Source organism: Hypanus sabinus, chromosome 30 (genome assembly GCF_030144855.1).
Source record: "Hypanus sabinus isolate sHypSab1 chromosome 30, sHypSab1.hap1, whole genome shotgun sequence".
Taxonomy (NCBI): Eukaryota; Metazoa; Chordata; class Chondrichthyes; order Myliobatiformes; family Dasyatidae; genus Hypanus; species Hypanus sabinus.
In genome coordinates, this window is record NC_082735.1 from 18,263,383 (window position 1) to 18,288,035 (window position 24,653).

Genomic DNA, 24,653 nt, shown 5'->3' on the forward strand with positions numbered 1-24,653 from the left:
AGCAATCAAAATAAAATGAATTTGGCATAAATTGTGTCTTCCATCTTCCCAACATTTAGTTGGAGAAGTTCTTAGTTGTGGAATAACAGATATTGTTAAAGTTATTGCACTATGAGAGAATTGATTATCATGAGTGTCACCAAGGACTTTTCACCTGATATTGGCAAGGGGTCACCGTGGGTTAGAACAACAAAGCCAAATAGAAGGGTTCATTGGGGACACCAGGTAATGATGCTAAAGTAGGAGGAGGAAAAGGAAGAAACATTCTGTAGATGATTCCTAGACAAATTCCACCCAAGTGAATGGTGAAGCATGAAGAGCATGTGTGAAATTGTGTTGACTGGCCTCAAAAAACCATGACCGCCAATGTCTCAAAGACATCATTATAAAAGTTTTAATTTGTATCTTTTTGATGAATACTATTTCAATCAGATATGGAATCACAGGAAGGATAGACATGGATTTGGGAAGCAATAGCATTTTCAGAAGCTTAGGATGATTGGAAATAGGATAATAATTTGCAAAAACATGAAGATTGTATTTTTTATGGAAAGAAAGGTTATGACAGCAGTTTTGAAGGAATGGAATGGGAACAATATTAGAAGGGATGCTGGTGTTAATGATACAGCTCACATGAGTTTCACCTGTGTGCTGACTGGCTTCAGTACACAGGTGGGTCTCTTATACAAGGTGAGCTTAAAGAAAGAACGAAAATTGATGGAATAGAATCTAAGAAAATCACGCAATAGGTGCGGGACCGCAAGGAAGATTAAAGCAAACCTGACGTATGTGGGTAGAGGAAAGCAGTCACAAAGGCAGCTGAGCAGATCATCTCAAATCTGTAGCAAAACAAATTCTGTGAACCTTGTTCTTAATGGAGAGGGTATAGGAAACATGAGAGGGTAGTTAAAGAAAATATATTTTTGCTAAGGAGAAGATCAGGATCTCAGTACCCCTGCGTAGTCTTTAGACAAAAGCAGTTTCCTTTAAAGTGTAGCATTGTCCAGTTAAATCGTTGACCTGAGGTATTGAAAACTTGAATACAATAGAACAGAATAAAAAGGATTAAAGGGGAACTGACTAGGGAATGAGGAGGAAATGGTCTTAATAGATCAAGTTCATCATTAGAGGAATATACACATTTTGCAGATATAGAAATGTTATGATGAATTTATATTATTTTTTTTAAATTTGGAGATAGTGTGGTAACAGGCTCTTCTAGCCCACTAGTCTGTGGCGCCCAGTTACAGCTGTGTGACCAATTCACCCGTACGGCTTTGGGATGTGAGAGGAAACAAGAGCACGTAGAGTTAATACACATGGTCATGGGGAGAACATTCAAACTCCTGATGGACAACAACAGCAATGAACCAAGGTTGCTGCCACTGTATAGCCTTACAATAGCCACAATGCTACCGTGACACGCTAGATTGACAAAGGCCAAGAATTGTTAGGAATATGAAAGTGCATTTCCAGTAACTTGAACAACAAGTGTCTATTCCAGGGTTAGATACAGAATATAGGATGGTGGGGGGGGGGGGGAGGGTGGGTGGTGGGGAGTGCTGGGGAAGGGAACTTTTGGTGGAGAAACTATGGCTAACTAACAGCAAAATTCACAAGGGAAGCAATGGATTGTGTGGGATGGAAAATGTGAAAAGGGCAAGAAAATTTATACTCAGTGAGAGCTCCAGGGATGAAAGAGGACAGCGGACTCAGAACGGTAAGAGAGAAAAGTTACATAGATTGAGGAAACCATAGATGAGACATGAACTAAGGAGAGGTTGAGAAAGAAAAAACACGGGGAAGCTATCACCTTAAGAAGTTTGATATTTAGGTAAAGAGTGGTAAGGAAGAGAAAGAGGTCATTTTACAGAACTCAGTACAATGAATATTGGACAGCATCTGTAACAGGAAGATAAAAGGTTCCCTTTCCGACAGAGAAAATTTGATTTGCTCTGACTATTTCTCATTTCATATTTTCTCATGTAGCTCTATTTATTAGTCTTATGAATGAATGCTCTGCATTATCATGGGCTAGTTTAATCTCTTGGCTTAGTGAAGACTGAACTCTTATACCTACGTTGGGACAGCATCAGTTGAACTGCCATTTCGCGTCCACCTCAGTTCATAGTAGTTACATACAAATCAAATGCTAATTTGAACAGATGAAAGGACTAGGCCACCTTCTTCTAGCTTTGTAATATCATCTATTACTTTTTTCTGATTCAGGTTATGTGCTACTGAAATATCTGTTAAAACCTTTATTATTGTGAGATATGATTAGTACAATCTCATGCTTCCCATCTCCCCCATGTACTTAAATTCATCTGTAGTCATATCTATGTCACCATTTTCACCTCTGTATTCAATGACCTTGCTCCCAGAAGAGCAGAGACTTGACGTCAAATTCCACATCCACATGTTCAAATTATTTTACCTTGATCTTTTCTATTTCTGTAACCTCCACTAAGTTGGTAATCTTCAAGAGCTTTGTTGTTGTTCCTTTCTGTCCTTTGTGGCACATTGGGAAGCAATCTTTCTGTTTCTTTAACATTTCTCTGTTTTTTTTTACAAGGTTGAGTTGCTAGCTTGATGCTCAACCCAGCACAAATGGAAAGCATGTAAGGAACTGGCCAGATTCAAACCTGCCTCTCTCCCTGAAGTCCAGTGCAGATGCCACTACACCACCAACCATTCAAGAGCTTTAGTTCACCAGTATTCATTCACCCAATATTTGCCCTGTCATATGACGTAGGTGAACATAGTCTTGAACATGTTTGTTCTTGGCAATATTTTCTACAGAAGTGGTTTGCTATTGCCTTCTTCTGGGCAGTGTCTTTATAAAACGGTGAACCCAGCCATTATCAATACTCTTCAGAGATTATCAGCCTAGCGTCAGTGGTTGCATTACCAGAACTTGTGATATGCATCAGTTGCTTCTATTAAAATCCTCCATCTTGTCTAATGGCTTCAGGTGACCCTGATCAGGGGTGGGGGAATAAGCAGGTTCTGTACCTTGTCCAAAGGTAACCTGCAAGATAGCAGAAGAAGGAGCACCTTACACCTCCTTTGCTAGAGGCACATCTCCACCTTACCACCATCAGTATAGCTACTCTAATTCCTTCATCCACTAATGGAGGTAGTTTTCAGTCATTTAAGTCCTATTATCCTTTTCTCCTTTAAAATATTCCTTGAAATTTACTTTTGGCGGCCCATTCTAGTAACACCTTTTTTTTGGTTCATTATTCATAGTTGTCTGATTAACTCCTTTGGAATGCCTCAGAGCATTTCAATCTGGTAAAGGGTCAATGGTAAATAGTTGAATTGGTAAGTGACCATAAAGAGATAACAGAATTGAAGTGAAATGCTACCATAAGAAAGAAAAATTCTATAAACTTTTGCAAAGGCCCATAATGGTCTATCAATCTGTTGGTGGCATTTTAAAGGGTGATGCAACAGGAGAGCAAGAATGAATAAGAGAACATTGATTAAAAGGGAACCTAATGCACCATTCTGAGGAGTATGGTTGTTCAGGTTAGAGATAGTTCATTCACTGGTTGTTAGCTGTTGGTGTTGCCTTCACAACACAGAGAAGTTCCGCGTTTGTCTCTTTGCGAATGCAAAATCAGAGAGCGATGTGCAGCAGTTTATCTGAATATGGCAGTGAGTGGCTTATTTAGTGTAATAAATTAGCGCCACTGGGTGATAATTATTTCAGCATTCCTTTCTCCACTTGGTGGTAAATACTGCCTGGCATGACTAACGGTGATGCTGAAGAAATTTCAAGTATGATCAGTGATATATGGTCAATGGGAGGGAAGGGTTGAACTGACCTTGGAGTTGGTTAAAAGATAGTGAGCAGAAGAGTCTGTACTGAACTCTACTGCTCTAGGTTATATGGTCTCAGCCTCGAAAACCTTGATAATTGGAAACTTCCCTTCCAGCAGTGGCGGTACGCATCTTTGCTAATGGGGGTCTGTGGTTAACAGTGAAATAGCTCAGAGCCGCTGACATCTTGGCGCTATTCAACTACCTCTAAGCCCCACAATTAGAAAATGCTCATGGGTAATCAATATATGTGTTATGGGAAATAGATAATTCAAACTAAGCACTCCTGAGACAAATGCCATCATAAATTATTAATACTGAATGGAAATAACATTAAAATGTATTGGTCCGATGGAAATTGGCCATTGAGGAAGCTAACAAACAGGTCTTCAGCCGCATTTATCAGCAATGGACATCTATTTCCAATGTACTGTGCCCTTCACACAAAAAGGGACATAGTAGTATTAGAGGCAGTCCAAAAGCTGATTCTGGGATGAGAGGGTTGTCCTGTCAAGGGAGGCTAAATAAGTCATATCTTCATCCTATGGAGTTTAGAAGAATAAGAAGTGAGCTTATTGGGACTAAAAGATCCTAGTGAGAAAAATGACACAGTAGATTTTGAGTTGTTTTCACCAGTGAGAACATCTTAAATGAGAGGACATTGATATAAGAAAAGGAGCCAGTTATCTAAAACTGATGTGTGTAGAAATACCTTTTGCAGAGGATTATGAACCTCTGTAATCCCCTATCCCAGACAATTGTAGCAGTTAGATCATTAGAAGCATTTAAAATGCAGATGCATTAAAAAGCGAGGAATTGAGAACTATGGGGAACTGGCACAGAGAGGAAGAGAGGCCAGCCGTGAACATTTGAATGGTAGGGTGGGCTTGAGGAGCCAAGTGGCCTACTCAGGCACAAATTTGTTGCATTATTGTGAGCTGGTAGGAGACATGGGTGGTGTCATAATCATTTTGCTATTTGATAATCATGTTTCTGTATGCTTCAACAGAATTTGCCTTGGATCCAGCTTCTCATGATGTGTCCACTTTTGCTAGGGGCACAGAGATCCACCAAATACGTCTCCACCCTATTCTATATCCAGTAACAAGTCTTGATCTGATCTATATCCAATATTTCAGTCAGGAGAAATTATCTCCATGTTTTCACTCTGTTAAATCTGTCATCATATTTTGGATATTTAACTTTCAGTAGAAGATATCAAGGATCCTTAAGGTTGCAATGGGGACAAGCTCCCCCTACCTATTAAATGCTCCCAATGGCACACATCTCAAATAGCCTGTGACAACCAGGTCTATCTCCTGGCATTCAAGTGTGACTACGAACAGGAGGAAGGGCAAAGTTGGGTTACTGGTGTCTTAAAACCACTCGCTTCAGGTAGATGGGCTCAACAGCCATGGTTGGAAGCTCATCTAGAAAAGGGAAAACTCTGATCTCAAACCTCTGCTGCCTTGAGGCTACACTCACTCATTGGGTAGGCTTCGGGAGTAAACACTGAGGAAAAATCCAGAGCCACAGACCTTCACTGAGGGTAACACTGACTGACAACTGCTATGATGCCACAGGTGCCAAACTGTATTGGTCTCTGCTGTTCCTTTCAATCCATTATCTGTGTGGAGAGGGGAAGTGTGCTGGATGGGCAACAGCTTTCTTTCTATATTGTACTGCCCATGCTTGCATACCATGTAGACAGCTAGGACACAAGTCCGTGGCTGACCCCAACCAATAGAGGGTCACAGAAGCTTTCGCAGAGCAAAGGTATTGCACAGAACTTACTTCTGCTATTCTGACAGACTCGCATGGCAAAGCCTGACATTACATCACATTCATTTGCCAAAGTATTATTAACTTAAGCAACAGCTTTGCCTTGCTACAAACAAACTTTTAAATGTTTAGCCATGGCGCTGCAAACTCCTGCCTGATCCAGTAAACATGGGTGAGCTCCCAAGGGACTCTATGGAACAATCTCGTGCTTTTACTGGGTTCCATAGAACCATAGAACCATAGAACACTACAGCACAGTACAGGCCCTTCAGCCCTCCATGTTGTGCTGACACATATAATCCTTAAAAAAAAGTACAAAACCCACACTACCCCATAATCCTCCATTTTTCTTTCATCCGTGTGCCTGTCCAAGAGGCTCTTAAATACCCCTAATGTTTTAATCCCTAATTTATTCTGCACGTAAAGCTCACCCAAATGAAAATGGTACTTCTCTGATATTGAATATGTTTCAATCAAAGGGCAGGGTATCAAGAAAGACCTTGAGGATGATGTTCTTTCTGCTCTTCATGAAGACCCTGATGCAGTGTAGTCCACAAAATAAATCCATAAACCATGGCGTTTGTGCTTAAGTTGTCTAACACTAATGCGTTGGTCAATCATCACAGAGTCTCAACTACTGTTCGTACAATAATCGTTGCCCTTATGTAATGTTATCAAGAGATAAATTATAGTCATAGTAATGAAAGGACATCCAAACAATTGATGTTTATGATATACTTTCATAAGGAAAGACATAACAAACAGCACAAGGTTACTGCGAAATGACTCACATTTAACTGTAAGTTAAGTGCCTTGGTTCCTTTGGCAATGCTTCTGTACATTTTGCAGCAGGGGAACTAACAAGTGATCCTACAGATTTTTGTCCAGAACCACTTATCATGGAATAATTTGATCTCTGCCCTGATGCGCTCTCTGATGTGTTCTCATTCTATGTAATTCCCTTTTCCCTCTCCTCTAGCTCGCCTCACAGAATCTCCGACTGTGTTTCCATAGTTGTAAAAAGAGCTCTTCTCAGCTTCTGTCCTTCCTTAATATAGACACATAAAGTCTATTTAGATGCTGAACATTGATACCTGGTGGCAGGATGGAGATGCATCTCTACTAAAGGAGGTGTAAGGTGCTCCTTCCCTCTGCTAGCCCACACTTGGGCAAAGTGTAGCACCTGCTTAGCCCCCCGATCAGGGCCATGTGAAGCCATGGGGGCTGGGGGTGGATGGCCGTATGAGCAGCTAGTCCTGGTTATGTAACCACTGACACCAGGGAAACAATCCCTGAAGAGTATTAATAATGGCTGGGGTCACCCATCTTGTAAAGTCACTGCCCAGAAGAAGCAAGGACAAACCACTTCTGTGGTAACATTTGCCAAGAATAATCACGGTCAAAAGGCACTACACATTGTGACGATGATGAGCATGGTTACAAAGCTAGGCATGTTTCCACAGATGTTTTTAACCCTTAACTCCACACTATCTTTATTAACATGTCCTCCTTAACTCAGCTCTGGCCACAAGACATATTGATATTGAGTGGTAGTCTTGAAGAATTAACATAAAACATAGGAACAGTCCCACCAGTGTACAATGTCAGTACCAGCCATTATGCCAAATTAAGCTAATCTAACTAACTGCTCATGGCCTATATTTCCTCGTTCTTTAAGTATTCATCTGTTCTTGGCTGTGTCCACCACCACCTCTGGAAATGTATCACTGAGAAAAATCTTGCCTCACATATCTCCTTTTAGTTTCCTCCTCTCACCTGAAAGCTATTTCTTCTATTATCTGACGTTTCCACCCTGTGAGAGAGACTGCGACTGCTCCCATTCTGTATAGATTTCGTAATTAAATATACTTCGATCAGGTTGATCCTCATCCTTCAATGCTCTGGAGAGAATAATCCAAGTTCGATTGATATTGTTGCTTAACTATTTTGAAAGTAAAGGCTCTAGTTGTTAACCATAGAACACTACAGCACAGTACAGGCCCTTCAGCCCTCCATGTTGTGCTGACCCATATAATCCTTAAAAAAAGTACTAAACCCACACTACCCCATAACCCTCTATTTTTCTTTCATCCATGTGCCTGTCCACAAGCCTCTTAAATACCCCTAATGTTTTAGCCTCCACCACCATCCCTGGCAAGTCATTCCAGGCACTCACAACCCTCTGTCTAAAAAACTTACCCCTGATGTCTCCCCTAAACTTCCCTCCCTTTATTTTGTACGTATGCCCTCTGGTGTTTGCTAGTGGTGCCCTGGGAAACAGGTACTGACTATCCACCCTATCTATGCCTCTCATAATCTTGTAGACCTCTATCAAGTCCTCTCTCATTCTTCTACGCCCCAAAGAGAAAAGTCCCAGCTCTGCTAACCTTGCTTCATATGACTTATTCTCCAAACCAGGCAACATTCTGGTAAATCTCCTCTGCACCCTCTCCATAGCTTCCACATCCTTCCTATAATGAGATGTTCTAAGAATTCTGACTGTTGTTCATTTACCAGTTTCATGTTTAAAAAAGAATGGTTTATTGATTGAACATTAAGTATTGAACAGTACAGGCGTTTTGACCTATGATGTTGTGCCAACCTTTTAACCTACTCCAAGATCAATCTAACCCTTCCCTCCTACATAGCTCTCCACTTTTCTTTCATCCATATGCCTATCTAAGAGAACCTTAAATGTTCTTAATGTATCTGCCTCTACCACCACCCCTGGCAGCGTGTACCACACTTCATATAAAAACAGCACCTCTGACATCCCCCTATAAATTCACCCAATCACCTTAAAATAGTGTCCTTTTGTATTTGTCCATTCCTGCCCTGGAAAAAGAAGCAGGCTGCCCCTAATCTATACACCTGGTCAACCATCTTCCTTCACCCTAAAGAGAAAAGCTCTGGCTTAGACTTTCCTCATAAGACATGTTCTCTAATTCAGGCAGTATTCTGATAAACTTCCTCTGCACTCTCTTTAAAGCTTTCACATCCTTCCCATAATGTCGTGACCAGAAATGAATACTCCACGTGTGGTCAAACCAGAATTCAATTGAGCTGCAACATTACCTCGTGGCTCTTGAACTCAAATCCACACCAATGGAGGCCAAGTGCCATAACACCTTCTTAACCACCTTATCAACTTGAGCAACAACTTTGAGGGCTATATTAATAAGGATCTTAAGCTTCCTCTGTTCCTCCACATTGTAAAGAATCCTGCCATTAACCCTGTACTCTGTCTTCATGTTCAGCCTTTCAAATTGCATTTTTCACACTTGACTGGGTTTCTAGCTAGAAGTTTGGTTAAATAGACTGCTTGTATCAGTTTGAATTTTGAAGATGAGATAACATTTTGCCGTTTGCTATAGTAAATTCAGATGCTCTGCTTGATCCTTGGTTTCAGCAGCTGTATCAACCTGCTATTGATGCAACAGGCTGGCTCAAAGGGAAGGGAAAATTCCTGTGTCACATCTGTCATCAATGCAGAGCTCAACGCTGTAGTACGGAAGTACAGGAGATGACCATATCAATATGGTCAATATGGGGCTGGGTGGAACTAGCCCGGAATGACCCTGAACTCAACTTGCTAGCTTCAGTGACTCATAGTCCCATGCTTGGAGACAGATTAACAACCAACTACCTGCATGAAAGGCAGCTGACCATTCCGCATATAAGGGAAAAGTGGAAATGTCTCCATCCCGATCGGTGAATTGGACATTGAGGCTTGACGCTGTAAGTCATGTACCTTGCTCTTTGTATATTTCAAGCATGTGAGGTAGAGTTAAAGGGAGGAATAGGTATGAAATAATATAAAACAAATAGAAACTTCAGATTGGTGAACAAGTATCTCCCACGCTGACATCAGCTTCTAATATCAAAGCACAAGACTCTCTGTGAATACTTCCATCTACTGTAGCCTCCTTGAGCACAAACATACAATTGAAGGAGACTGTGATTAAGGAAACTTTCAGAACAAGTTGCATTCAATTGGTAAATGATCAGCAGAACTGAGAGACAAACATCTACCATTCAAATGGGTCATATTTATCATCAACCCATTTCAAACACACACTCAATGCCCCAAGTCTAGTTCTTAAGCATTGAGTATAGGAGTTGGGATGTAATGTTAAAATTGTACAAGGCATTGGTAAGGCCGAATTTGGAATATTGTGTACAGTTCTGGTCACCAAATTATAGGAAAGATATCAACAAAATAGAGAGAGTACAGAGAAGATTTACTAGAATGTTACCTGGGTTTCAGCACCTAAGTTACAGGGAAAGGCTGAACAAGTTAGATCTTTATTCTCTGGAGCGTAGAAGGTTGAGGGGAGACTTGATAGAGGTATTTAAAATAATGAGGGGGATAGATCGAGTTGATGTGGATAGGCTTTTTTGCATTGAGAGTAGGGGAGATTCAAACAAGAGGACATGATTTGAGAGTTGGGGGCAAAAGTTTAAGGGTAACACGTGGGGGAATTTCTTTACTCAGAGAGTGGTAGCTGTGTGGAATGAGCTTCCAGTAGAAGTGGTAAAGGCAGGTCCAGTATTGTCATTTAAAGTAAAATTGGATAGGTATATGGACAGGAAAGGAATGGAGGATTATGGGCTGAGTGCGGCCAGTGGGACTAGGTGAGTGTAAACGTCGGCACGGACGAGAAGGGCTGAGATGGCCTTTTTCCGTGCTGTAATTGTTACATGGTTATATGTTATATGGTTAAGTACCCAGCCTCTGTCTGCCCCCACTCTGGAACTGGAATTGGAAATCGTACATTATTGTCACATGTAATGCAGACAAATGCGAGGTTTTGCACTTCTGTGGGGCCAACCACGTCTTACTCAGTGAATGGTAGGGTACTGAGAAATGTGTCCAACGAAGGGATTTAGGAATGCAGCAAAATAATTCATTGAAATGGGGTCACAGGTAAATAGCATCATAAAGAAAGCTTTTGGCACTTTGGCCTTCATCAATCAAATATATTGAAGATGGGACGTTATGTTGAAGTTGTATAAGATGTCGGTGAGGCCTAACTTGGAGTATTGTGTGCAGTTTTGATCACTTAACTACAGGAAAGATGCAAACAAGGTTGAAAGACTACAGTGAAAATTTACATTTGTGGGAGAGTCTAGGACAAGAGAACACAGACTCAGAGTAGAGGGATGTTCTTTTAGAATGGAGATGAAGAGCAATTTCCTTAGCCAGAGGATGATGAATCTGTGGAATTCATTGCCACAGACAGCAGAGGAGGCCAAGTCTTCATGTATATTTAAGACAGAAGATTATAGATTCTTGATTGGTCAGGGTATGAAGGGATATGGGGAGAAGGTAGGAGATTGGGACTGAGAGGGAAAATGAATCCAACATGATGAAGTGATAGAAAAGCCTCAAAGGACCAAATGGCCTAATTCAATTCCTATATCTTATGGTCTTACAGTTTTCTTCATACAGTCATCTTACCATTTCTAGTTTGCATTTGCTCATGTATAGAAGTAGCACTGTTCACCCATGTAGTGGCACTTCATTTGTCACCACTGCCATTATGTCGAGCTGTCACAAATGATATCTCACAGGGGAGGCAAGGACAGTTAGCTGTGTGGTCCTCTTTGATGGAACACCATGGGGTAAAAACTTTCCACCCAGATTGCAAACCTGTTGTCATGGACCTGAGTGAGACATGTAATCGTGTGGTTGCAGGGTACTGCAACTTCTCCCTTACAGATGGTTTGCACTGTATCATTAGTCGCAACTTGCTGAAGTGAATGTGAAATAGGGAGCAAATGGCTTTACTGTAACTTTGGTGCCTAATATCAAGAAGTGAAATTGAAATGCTAGGCACATTTTGTAGGGCATGTATGGTTTCCTTCAGAAATGATATCTGTAGATGAGGTGCTTCTCCAACGCTCTATGCACTCTGGTGCTGGGAGAGTCCCAGAGCTTTCACCACTACACTGAATGAATAGATTGCAAAGAATATCACAGATAACCTATACTTGGCAGACATCCATGGGGAAATAGTGCAACATTCTGCTGAGATATTTCTGGGACATTGGATTCAGCCTCCACCCCGAGCTGGTGCTAAAGACCAGAAATGAAATGTCAAGATTTACTTGTAACAGATTAGTTCTGGGAAAAGCATAATTCTCACTTTGACACAGCCATGGATCTGTATGCATATGCATTCACTTCAATGGCCAACAATACCCTCTGGAATGACTACGTGGTGTGTCCTTTCAGCATCATGCTCAAACTTCAAATTACATTTATTATGAAGGTATGTACGTATATGCTACCACATTCCACCTTGAGATTCACTATCTTGCAGGATTTACTGGAAAAGTGAAATAAAGAATTTCACAAAATCTATACATGAACAAAGGCTGACAACCAGCCTGCTAGAAGATTGCAAAAGAAGACAAATTATGCAAATAAGGTAATGATAACAATGTTATGTTACAATAGAGGTCCCTTGAAAACGGCTTGGAGAGGCAAAGGACACAATTCTGATTATCTACGTAAAGCTATCTTTATTAGGACAGGACATAACAAGCACTAGAATAGTTAAGTGCATGTGCATTCACAGGCTCCACTCACTGCAGCACATTTCCTGTTCAGCTGATCCACAGTGGCGTTTGTGATCATCGTCGAAGCCCCGGAGAACCATATTCAAGCCCCTAACTGCTCTGCTTCAATACCCTTCCTACTGATATGAAATGCTGCAATATGCCGACCAACACATTGCACCAGCTTAAACCCCCAAACCAGAACCAATCATCACTTGTCATCACTCTTCATGAATCCCACTCCTGTGCTCTCCGAACTTTTATGGGCCAACAGCTGTATTCCCCTAGTCTTGCATTCTCACGGTGCTGCTGTTTCCCATAGTCGGAACCAAAGCTGCTGCAGCCAGTTCACATACGCCCAAAGCCTATGCGGTGATGAAGATATTCGACAAGCTCAAAGTTTAACCCTTTGCAATACAGAACAAGAGTTGTAAGGACTTCTTGAAAGTGAACCTGTAGGTTGAAGAGTCAGTTGAGAGTAGAGGTGTTTGAAGTTATCCATTCTGGCTCAGGAACTGGATGGGTGCAGGACAAGAACTTTCCTGAAGCTGGCCCTAAGACTTCTGTATTTCCTGGCTAATGGTAGAGAAGAGCAGAGGGTATGATTAGATGGTGCTGACCTTTGATGATGGATACTGCTTTCTTGTTTCAGCAAACATGTAAATGTACTCAGAGTTGAGGAGGGCTTTGTCTGTGATGGACTGGGTAGTCTCCATCAATTCCTGTAGCCTTTTCCATGTTTTTCCGTGACGGGCTATGATTCAACCAGTCAGGATATTCCCCACAAGCAGGGGACAATCTGCAGGTGCTGCAAATCCGAGCAACACACAAAACATACTGGAGGAACTCAGCAGGCCAGGCAGCATCTATGGAAAAGAGAAAAAAGTCGGCATTTCAGGCCGAGACCCTTCATCAGAAATAGAAAGAAAAAGATGAGGTCAGAATAAGATGGTGTGTGGAATAAACACGAGGCAGTAGGTGATAGATGAACCCATGGGGAGGGGGGATGTGAAGTAAAGTGCTGGGAAGTTGATTGGTGAAAGAGATAATGGGCTAGAGAAGGCAGAATCTGATAAGAGAGGACAGAAGACCATGGAGGAGTGTAGCCTCATAGCGGTAGTACAGGATACCATGGACTGACATGTCGGAAGGTGAATGAGAAGTGGAATTAAAGAAGGCGGCATGGGGATATTCAGCTTTTTATGGCAGACAGAGCCTAGTGCCTGGTGACGTGCAGAAAGCCATGCTGGAGGCTCCGGACACAGTGCATGACCCCAAAAGACTCAAAGGTGAAGTGTCACCTCACCTGGAAGGACTGTTTGGGGTCCTGAATGGTAGTGAGGGAAGAGGTGTAGGGGCGGGTGTTGCACTTGTTCTGCTTGCAAGGATAAGTGTCAGGATGGAGATCAATGGGGAAGAACAAATGGACAAGTGAGTCACATAGGGAGTGATCCCTGCGAAAAGAAGAAAGCGGTCCTGACGAAGGGTCTCGGCCCGAAACGTCGACAGCGCTTCTCCCTATAGATGCTGCCTGGCCTGCTGTGTTCCACCAGCATTTTGTGTGTGAAGTGGTGTCAGCGGTTGGGGGGGGGAGAAGGACATGCTTGATGGTGGGACCCTGTTGGAGATGGCAGAAGCTATGTAGAATTATGCGTTGGACACAGAGGCCGGTGGGGTGGTAGGTGAGGACAAGAGGAATTCTGTCTTTGGTGGGGTGTTGAGAGGATGGAGTTAGGGCAGACGTGTGTGGAATGAAAGAGATGTGGTTGAGCTCAGCATTGATGGTGGAGGAAGGGGAGCCCCTTTCTTTGAAGAAAGCGGACATCTCCTTAGTTCTGGAATGAAGAGCCTCATCATGAGAGCAGATGTGTGGAGGCAGGAGAACTGAGAGAAGAAGCTGGCATTTTTACAAGTAACAGGTGGGAAGAGATATAGACCAAGTAGTCAGTAAGTTTATGAAATCATCAGTAGGTAAGCTGTCTCCAGAGACAGAGATGGAAAGATCGAGAAAGGGGAAGGAGGTGTCGGAAATGGACCAGGTAAATTTGAGAGCAGGGTGGAATCCAGGGGCAAGGTTGAAGTCGACGAGCTCAGCATGGGTGCAGGAAGCTGCGCCAATGCAGTCGTCAATGTAGCATAGGAAAAGTTGGGGAGCAATACCTGTGCAGGCTAAGAACATAGACCACTCTGCACTGTGCATTTATAGAAGCTTGAGAAAATTTTTGGTGACATGCCAAATGCATGTAAAAATCTAAGAAAGTAAAAGCCCTGCCTTTTTAAGTGTTGATCTCAACGCAGAATTTTGTGAAATTCTAAATATATTTAAGTTTTTTTCTGTAAAGGACTGAAGGAACATGAATCTCAAAGTAGTATATGGTAACATATGCATACTTTGATATGTTTACACCAAGGAATTTAAAGCTGCTGATCTCTCCAATTCTGCTCCCTAAATGAGATCTAGCTCATGGACCTGCAGCTTCTTCCTGCTATGATTCAGCAATTTATAGAAATCATACCGACTAGGAAAGGGTCATTATGTTGCCAAAGAGTGGAGGTGAAATAGAGCTAAGTGTAAAAGCTGCACATTCCAAGGCAGCGATCCAGCTTTTGCCTAAAGGCTAAAGGCAGTGATACCATGTCAATGAGAATTGACGGTTTTTATAAGCAGCTCCTTTGAAATTAAAGCAACATTTCACTTTGCTTCCTAAGTGGAAATATGGGGAAGGTGTTCCAATGTGCAGAGAGGCAGAAATAGAAAAGCACTTGGTAAAATTATTTTCATTAATCAACTGTAATTGCGCACAGAAGACAGCAAGTTCATGATGAACAAGAACTGAAAGCATTATGACTCTGAAAGCAGTAACTTAGATCCTGTCTTTTCCCAGTCAGGCCAGCTGAGGGAGCTCTTGTTCTAACTTTTGCAAATGATAATTTCATTATCTCCAGTAACGGCCTTTCTCTTCAGTGATATAGTTTTCAAGTTACAATTATTTTAACTTAAAATAGAGCATTTTATTGCTCATTGCTACTAATATTGAAAGATTCTACTTTCAGAATAATCAATGTTGCACTCAAAAGGGGAAAGAAAAAGCTGCAAGTCAGAAACACAAGAGATTTTTACTATTTTCATGATTTGATGAAGATGTCACTCCAAAACATAAAACTAATTGAAAGAAAAATATAGATCCGGGAGATGCCTATGCTTAGTTTCATTTTTCTTTCACTTTTTAGCAAAGTGCACACTTATGTCTTGGTGGCATAATAACATATGCCATTTGCATATTTTTACATACAATCCATAGTGAATTATGTAAGCAACAAAGTACTCGTAATAAAACAATATATTTACAATACTGCTCAAGTACTGAAATATTAAATACACAACAGCCTCCTGTCATTGATGCAACACAAAACTGAACTGACAGAGTGGCTGCCACTCCTGGTCCATTTTTGAGTACTCTGCTATTTGATGTTCAATACTCTGTGTGTTATTTCCTCGTTGTTTGCTGCCTGCATGATTTGCCATTTTTTTTTGCATGTTGGGCATTTGACGTTTTCTTTTAATGGGTTCCACGGTTTTTCTTTGTTTCGTTGCTGCCTGCGCAAGGACGACTCTCAGGTTTGTGTATTGTTTGCATACTTTGATAATAGATGCACTTTTAACATTTTAACTTTGAGATTCTGCAAGTGCTGAAAATCTTGAGCACCACCCACAAAATGCTGGAGGAACTAAGAAAGTCAGTTAACAACTATGGCGGGAAATAAACAGTCGGCATTTTGTGCCAGGACCCAAAATATTGGCCCACAATGTTGACTGTTTATTCCCCTACATAGATGCTGCCTGACTTGCTTAGTATCTCCAGTATTGTATGTGTGTTGTAAAAACTGCAGTTATTGGCTCAACTAAGAGTGTTTTCACCATTTAGGGGATCAAATTCACTGTGTATGAGATTAGTCACAAATGGGAACATTGTCGAGCAAAGCATTCTCATCGTGTTGGTTCATTTAACAATGTTGAGTCTTCGTCTTGCCATATTCTGCCTCTTGGACTACATGTACAAATAAATGTCAAACACTTTTCCATCACTGGTCCAACATCACAGAGAGCATACTGAGATGTCTCATCTGGACATCAGTTGAACTCAGGCACCAAGACAAAACCTGTAGAAGAATTAGAGGAAGTGACTAAAAATATGTACATAGTCGGATTTACCTAGAGCGGTGTTCTACCCTCTTCCTGGGTTAACCTTACTGGCTCTGCGCTATCTCATATTAAATATCCAATTTCATATAGAACCTGAGCACCAGATGGCAGAACCCTACTTAAAGGATTTTGCCAACATTTCACAAAGTTTGGGGTAAAATTAAAAGCTTATTTTAAAAATATCTATGGCACTCTTAGACTGAAGCAAATAATGTAGTGGACAGTGTATTAACTGGCTGCATCACAGCCTGGTATGGAAACACCAATGCCCTTGAATGGAAAATCCTGTGAAAGGTAGTGGAATCAGCCCAGTCCCTCACAGGTAAAGCCTTCCCAACCATTGAGCACATCTACATGAAACTGACACAGGAATGCAGCATCCATCGTCAGGGAGCCCCACCAGCCGAGACACGCCCTCTTCTTGTTGCTGCTATCAGGATGAAGGCACAAACAAGAGAAAATCTGCAGATGCTGGAAATCCAAGCAACACGCACTAAATGCTGGAGGAACTCAGCAGGCAAGGTGGCATCTATGGAAAAGAGTACACTTGATGTTTTGGGCTGAAACCCTTTGTCAAGATTACATAGGAAGAAGATAAAGGAGCCTCAGGACTTGCGCCACTATGATCAAGAATGGTTACTACCCCTCAACCATCATGCTCTTCAATAGAAGGGATACCTACACTCACTTGCCACATCAATGAAATGTTCCTACCACCAGTAATCTCACTTTAAGGACTCTTTATCTCATGTTCTTGTTATTTATTCCCATTTATTTAAATTTGCATCTGCACAGTTTGTCGTCTTCTCCACTCTGGTTGATCCTTCACTAAGCCTGTTACAGTTACTATTCTATAGATTAGCTGAGTATGCCCAAAGGAAAATGAATCTCAGGGTTGTATATGGTGACATATACGGACTTCGATAATAAAATTTACTTTGAACTCTGAAATAACGTAAAAATAATGACTAAAATTACTTTAATTAAAAAAAACAGAATGAAAAGTAATTAAAAAAACAAGAAAGCACTTAGAAATAATTAAGAACATTAAAGTAAGATTATCAATATCAGTTGTTTTCTTGCCTCTGTCCCAATCAGTGTTCCTACAAGCACCAACAATTCCTGCACCAAGTCTAACTGGAGCGACATCTGAAATGTGATTCGGTATTCAATCTTAGGGAGATGTTGTAGCTGGAGCATCCCTTTCCACTGGATTACTTTCTATGATGGATATTAATCCATACTCTTACACTAATGCATATGAGCTTATACCCTAGATTTGCAGAACATACGTAAACATCTAGGACTTATTTCAATTAGAACAGATGAATTTTACCATCTTTCTTCAGAGAATTGGTCTCATTCAACAGAATTTGGGCTATAGGCTGTGAAAATCTGGACTAAGCAGTGACTAAAGAAAAAGAAGAAAGGGGATTAAAAGGAGAACAAACTCTAAAACATTCAAATAAGTTTTAGATATTAAATGCAGTTAGTAATTTTCTCAAAGCAGTTTTAGTTACAAAGTTGAACTGCCAATAACAATGGTTAAGGCAGGAACATTAACAACATTTGAAAGACACTTGGACAGGTACATATATAGAAAAAGTTTAGACAGGATATGGGCCAAATATAGATAAGAGGTAGGAACTTAGATAAGCATCTTGGTTGGCAAGAGCCATTTTCTGTGCTGTATGATGATGTATGGTTCCTTAAGGTTGTTATAGCTGGGGAGTGAGTGAGGATAAGCTCCCACTACCTTCTAAATGTTCCCTATAGCATGCATCTCAAACAGCCTCTGACAATCAATAGCCTTCTGTCCATCACATGTGGCTTAGTGACTAAACCTGGTGGAACAATTTCTACTGATAGGAGAAGGGGAAAAGGTGTGTTACTGGCAGATTAAAAACCATTGTTTCTGGCAGATGGGGCAACGCAGTTGGCAGCGCATCTAAGAGAAGGAAAACTCTGATCTCAAACCTCCGCTACTTTTCAGCTATACCTACTTATGGGGAAGGCTTCGGGAGTAAACTCCGAGGAAAAATCTGGAGTTAGAGTCCCTAAGGCAGTCCTGCATAGAGTTCACTGCTGAATGACAACTCCTGCGATGCTGTTGGTGTCAAACTGCATCAATCTATGCCATTCCTTTAGATTCATGAAGTGGGGAGCCTGCTGCATGGGGAAAAGGTTGCTCTCCCTATCGTATTTCCCTGGCTTGTGCTGCAATAAGACAGTTAGGAATCAACATCTATGGCCAACGTCGACCACCAGATGGCCTCATGATTCTCTCATCCTAAATGCAAGTGACATTTCTCAACTTAAAAGTCAGTTTTAAAATATTTCTCTATCTTATGAGAAGTTAAGATATCATAGTGAAACCTGTTGGCTGATTTTATTAACAGCAAATTAAATTTAATCATTCTTAGTTGATAAATGGCCACTCACCCCTTTCAATTTTATCTGACAATCACACAATTGTAAATGACTGGAGCTAGTTTCATGCAGAATACCTGATGTTACCATTTTCCACTTATTGCTCAAACACGAGGAAATCTGCAGATGCTGGAAATTCAAGCAACACACACAAAATGCTGGTGGAATGCAGCAGGACAGGCAGCATCTATAGGGAGAAGCAGAGTCGACGTTTCGGGTCAAGACCCTTTGTCAGGACTAATGGAAAGAAGAGATAGTAAGAGATTTGAAAGTGGGAGGGAGGAGGAGGAAATACAAAATGATAGGAGAAGACTGGAGGGGGAGGGGTGAAGTTAAGAGCTGGTAAGTTGATTGGCAAAAAGGAAACAGAGCAGGGGAAGGGAAAGGATCATGGGACGGGAGGCCTAGGGAGAAAGAAAGGGGGGGTGGGGAGCACCAGAGGGAGATGGAGAACAGGCATGGAGTGATTGTGAGAGGGACAGAGAGAAGAAAAAAAGAAAGAGAGAAAAGAAGAAAAAAGGGAAACAATAATAAATAAATAAACAAACAAATAAATAAGGAATGAGGTAAGAAGGGGAGGGAGTCATTAACAGAAGGTAGATAAATCAATGTTCATGCCATCAGGTTGGAGGCTACCCAGACAGAATATAAAGTGTTGTTCCTCCAACGTGTGTGACTTCATCTTGAAAGTAGAGGAGCCACTTTCTGCTGTCTGATTAATAAATGGACATTAAACCCATGAACACTACCTCACCAATTTTTAAAAATTTCTTGGTTTATTTGCACTACCTATTTTAGCTTAACTAAAGTAGACATATACAAATGCTTATTGTAACTCAGTTTCTTCTCTTTGTACTTATCATGCACTTCATTGTACAGCTGCTATAAAGTTAACAAATTTCATGACATATGCCGAAAATATTAAACCTGATTCTGATTCCTTGTTGGAGGAGTTACTCCTTTTTTGTCAGGAGAGGATAATGCTTTGGAATTTGCTCTGCCCACAGTTTTTCATTGAACATTAAAGGTAAGAACTTGTACAAAATGTGGCCAGATTTTTTCCTGCTTTTTACTCCTATGGACGTAGCACTAATAACAGAAGTGGTAGCCAAAATTAGACCTAACCACAAAACTGAAAGGAAAACATCAGACTAATAAGATACAATTGCTGAGAGGGGCAAGTCAAACTTAGTTATACTAGGGTTTTTAAGGCTTTTGTAATATTTCAAGCATTTTAGAAACTTAAAAAATAGGTTAACGAATGGAGAAAATATGATGTCATGAAATTCTTCGTAAAATAAAAAAGTCTGAAAAGATTTGTTGAAAATTCTTTTAATTTCCTTTAAAATTAATAAGGCAAGACAAAGTTTTAAGATATTCTTTCTAAATTAACAAGCCACTTGAATGCTTTTAAAAAATTATTTTTAAATTAACAAGCCAAAGGGACAGATTTTAAAATTCAAATTACAAAGCCATTGCAAAGATGCAATGAAAGCTTCAATAATTAAGAAGGCTCTTGAAAGCTTTTCTTTTTTTGAAAAAAAAACAGGGTTTCTAAATTAACAAGGCCTTGGAAAGATTGTTCCAGAGAAGTCTTAATAAATTGACCAGCTATTTGAAAAGTGTCACCTGGGTCTCCTGCACCAGCCAAGGTGACACTGCTGTGGGGAAAGATGTTTTCTTCTACTGTGGGAAAAATGATACAAACTGTTTTAGAACTGGTTCATAATCTTCAGACAAGTCATTTTTCTAAGTAGTGTGCAATTAACCCAAGTTCACACTGCCTCATTGATCTTTGTGTCATCAACAGAGCTTGTGCTGAACCACGAATAGCAAATTCAAAATTTCTCTTTTAAACCCAATGTGGATGTTGGAATCTTAATGTTCACTTCCAGTTTTATTATGGCTACAAACAGTAGCAGGTACAACAAAATTATCATCACAAAATACAGTATGGCTATTATATTTTCAGACAAAAAATTCATTCTGTTATACAGAGTAGAGACTCTGAACTGTAAGATGTAATATTCCTTTTAATAAGCTGTGCCTGATGACCCAGATGAAATGCAGTCTTGCCACTATTTTGTGGCCTGATACAATGCTCGCCAATGGGTCATGGTTTAGATATTTGTTCTTCGTTCCTTTGGATGAAATGCACATTATCGTAGCCAGGTGGAGTAGAGAATTGTGCCTGTCGTTTCCAGCTGGAGAGAAAGTAGCATGGGGACCTTCAACCCCATGTGGCCTTTAAAGCATGGTGCCCACATGTGTTTGGACCAGAGTCTCGTCCATAGCAGAAGGTGAGTGGGAGCATTGCTGATCCTTTTGGTTGATTTATTCTAGTGACCATGTGTACCCACATGAGGTGTGTTACTTATGCAGCTCCTTTTGTACAGGACGGTATAGGTTTCTGTGTGAGTCACTGCTTTCGCCTTTTATTCAACCCATTTTGCTTAACTCGAATTTGTAGTATTTGTACGGCTTGTCTTAAATCTCCATGTGAACCTGATGTGCTTTATTATACTGGTGTGGTAACTTTATCTCACTGTGATAGTGTCAACAGTGGAACGTCCATTTCACTGGAGTTGAGACTTTAGCCTTGAATGAGCTATATGCTAAAGATAGTACTATTGCACTTTATTTGACCTGACGGTAACCCAGGAGCTGCATTTTGTTTGAAATCAGACTTGTCTCTCTACATACAATAGCTTTAGCAAAGCTTCTGTTTGTTAATAAACTTTGATATAGCTTTATGCTACATTCTCTGACTGACTACCTTAAAGAGGTCCAGAACCTGCCTGTACCACTGGCTCGGTAGCTACATTATTGTTGTGGGTTTGCATTGTGCTCTGCTGTTAAAGGTCAGTTCAAAATAAATTTTTCAGAATACATTGCAGAACTGCTGCTATGTTTCACACTCAATACAAAAATGAATGTTCTTTTAGCACTGATTTGAAAAGAAAATCTCTTTAGGAAAGGGACACCTCTGCCCTATCCAATTTGTTGTCAGCTTCACATTCTATGGTAAATGGAAGTTCACTCTAGCCTACAAGCACTAACATATGACACTTCTACAGGAACCTCTTGGTGCTTTTATGGTGAGAATGATAAGTTTGCTGATGATGCCACTGTCAGAGGCCAAATCAAAGGTGTTGATGAATCGGCATAGAGGAGAGAGTCTGAAAATCTGGCTGAGTGGTGCCACAACAATAACCACTTACTCAATGTCAGCAAGACAAAGGAGCTGATTATTAACTTTAGGAATAGAAAATCAGAGGTCCAAGGACCTCTACATGAAGAATTGTCATGGGAAAGCAACATCTATCATTGGGGACCCCCATCACTCAGTTCATGTTCTCTTCTCAGTGCTGTCATCAGGAAGAAAGTAAAAGAGCTTTAGGTCTTCCACCGGCAGGTTCAGGAACAGTTTTTGCCTTTCAATCATCAGGCTTTTAAACTAGAATCATAACTTCACTCACTCCGTCATCAAACTGTTAATCAACCATCAACTGATCTCAGTGAGGCAACTCACCACACAACTCTTAATCAATCAAAGCTTGCACTTTATTGCCTCTGTGCAAACATCAACTTAACTATGTTGACCCCAGGTCAACAACTCAGAACATGACTTCTACTGTGACCTCTATACCAATACTCACTCAGACCACTTTTCCGATTTATAACACTGATAGAGGGCATCTTCCATTGGTCAAAGGAGTGATCCCTCTTCTCCCAGCCCCTGGAATTGGGACCTTCCTTGCGATTGTTAGTGTTCAGAGTTCTCACTGCTTTGCATTTGAATCCCTTCATTCTTATACCCTTTATCAGTTCAAATGTTGTGTGTTTCAGTCTTGCTGGCTCTGGCTGATCTGGCTAATGTGTGTCAGCTTCCCATTGGCTCTGGTCCAAGTCAGCATCAACTTATTGCCCTTCTACATATCACAATTGGTAATTCATGTCTTTGTTCTGAATCAGCCAACTGATAGGCGTAAGTTACTCAGGTCGGACACAGACTCCCCTATTTATAAATCTGCATGTTCTAGCATTAACAAAAAATGCCTCAAAATAACTTCTCATTGGAAATAATCTCTAGTTCATCAGATTATCAGGAGATCATTGTGTCCACTTTAAAGCACTTTGATAAGACTATTCCAAAAACAGTTCACAAGGCAACTCAGAAAATGAAGGTTACAGAGCAGCCTCACAAAATGGCAGCCTCCATACTTTCAACCACATGTCAAGACCAAAGGCAACAGGTTTGCCTACTTCCACTGCCCTGACTCATTTGAGTTTGTTGTTTTTGTAACTGGGTGACCTTCGAATGCTATTCATTATCATTAAAAAGTGTACCCAGGCATCCATCTGGGTAATGCTAGAATAGTTGTCTGTTCCTTTAAGTGGAGATGGTGACATCATTATGCATGTGCGGGACAGTGGGGAGACCATTTTGTTTTCTGCTGAAGAAGATGGTGGGGTGTTGGAATCGAGTTCCCCTCAGAGGTACTGGGCTTGGTGAGGAAAGGTGTGCATTAATTTACAATATCCATGTGAATTTGTTTATGCTTGTTGACAACTCAAGAATATCAGTAATTTGACACGTTTTACATGTGGATGCTTTAGATTTTCATGAGTAAATGACTCAACGCTGGGTAGCATGGCCTGTGCATAGTTCCTTACCGGCCAAGTAGGTCAGTCTTCCTGTAATTTAACTACCAGGCAATATCTTGTAAAAGTTATGCTGAACTGTACCTTTTGTCTAACTTTATTGTATCATGACTGATTGTGCATGTAACAGCATAACGTGAGTGTCCAGTCTCTGTTCGGGGGTTCAGCATGTGTGTACTAAAGAGTAGTAGACGTCTTAGACGAGATGTATTAACCATATAATATATAACAATCACAGCATGGAAACAGGCCATCTCGGCCCTCCTAGTCCATGCCGAACTCTTACTCTCACCTAGTCCCACCAACCCGCACTCAGCCCATAACCCTCCACTCCTTTCCTGTATATATACCTATCCAATTTTACCTTAAATGACACAACTGAACTGGCCTCTACTGCTTCTACAGGAAGCTCATTCCACACAGCTATCACTCTCTGAGTAAAGAAATACCCCCTCGTGTTTCCCCTAAACCTTTGCCCTCTAATTCTCAAATCATGTCCTCTCGTTTGAATCTCCCCTACTCTCAATGGAAACAGCCTATTCACTTACATTTTTCACTGCAATGTATAAGGTGCAGGGTTGGGGGATTCTAATATTGTTTGTATTGTGTTCCTTCAGAAATGCCACTACCGATTTAGTACTGTATAAGTTTTGTGCGGTTTTCTGTCTGTATTTTTATACTGCATGCGCAATTCATCAATACACAAGTGTGTGCATCGAAGATTAAACAAAGATTGCTACAGCAGGACCCGATTATAAAGTTGTTTGTTTTGTTTTAAGACCCTCTTCTGACACTTAAACATCTAAAACAGATAAAGGAATTAAAACCTGAAAAGTATTTGTTGCTCTGAGTGTGTACTTTTTCCCAGGTTACATTTTCTTCCATATTTTAATTCCTTCATGGCCAACAGAACTGTTCCCACAAACTAGACTTGTTTTTAAGGACTCTTCATCTTATATTCTCAATATTTATTGATTATTATTAATATTATTATTGTTATTTATTTTCCTTTCTTTTGTAATGGAGTTTGTGGTCTTTTCCAAACTCATTGCCCACCTTGTTGGGTGTGGTTTTTCATTGATTCAATTATGGTCATTAAACTTACTGAGTATGCCCACAAGAAAATGTGCCTCTGGGTTGTATATGATGACATATATGGACTTTGATAATAAATTTACTT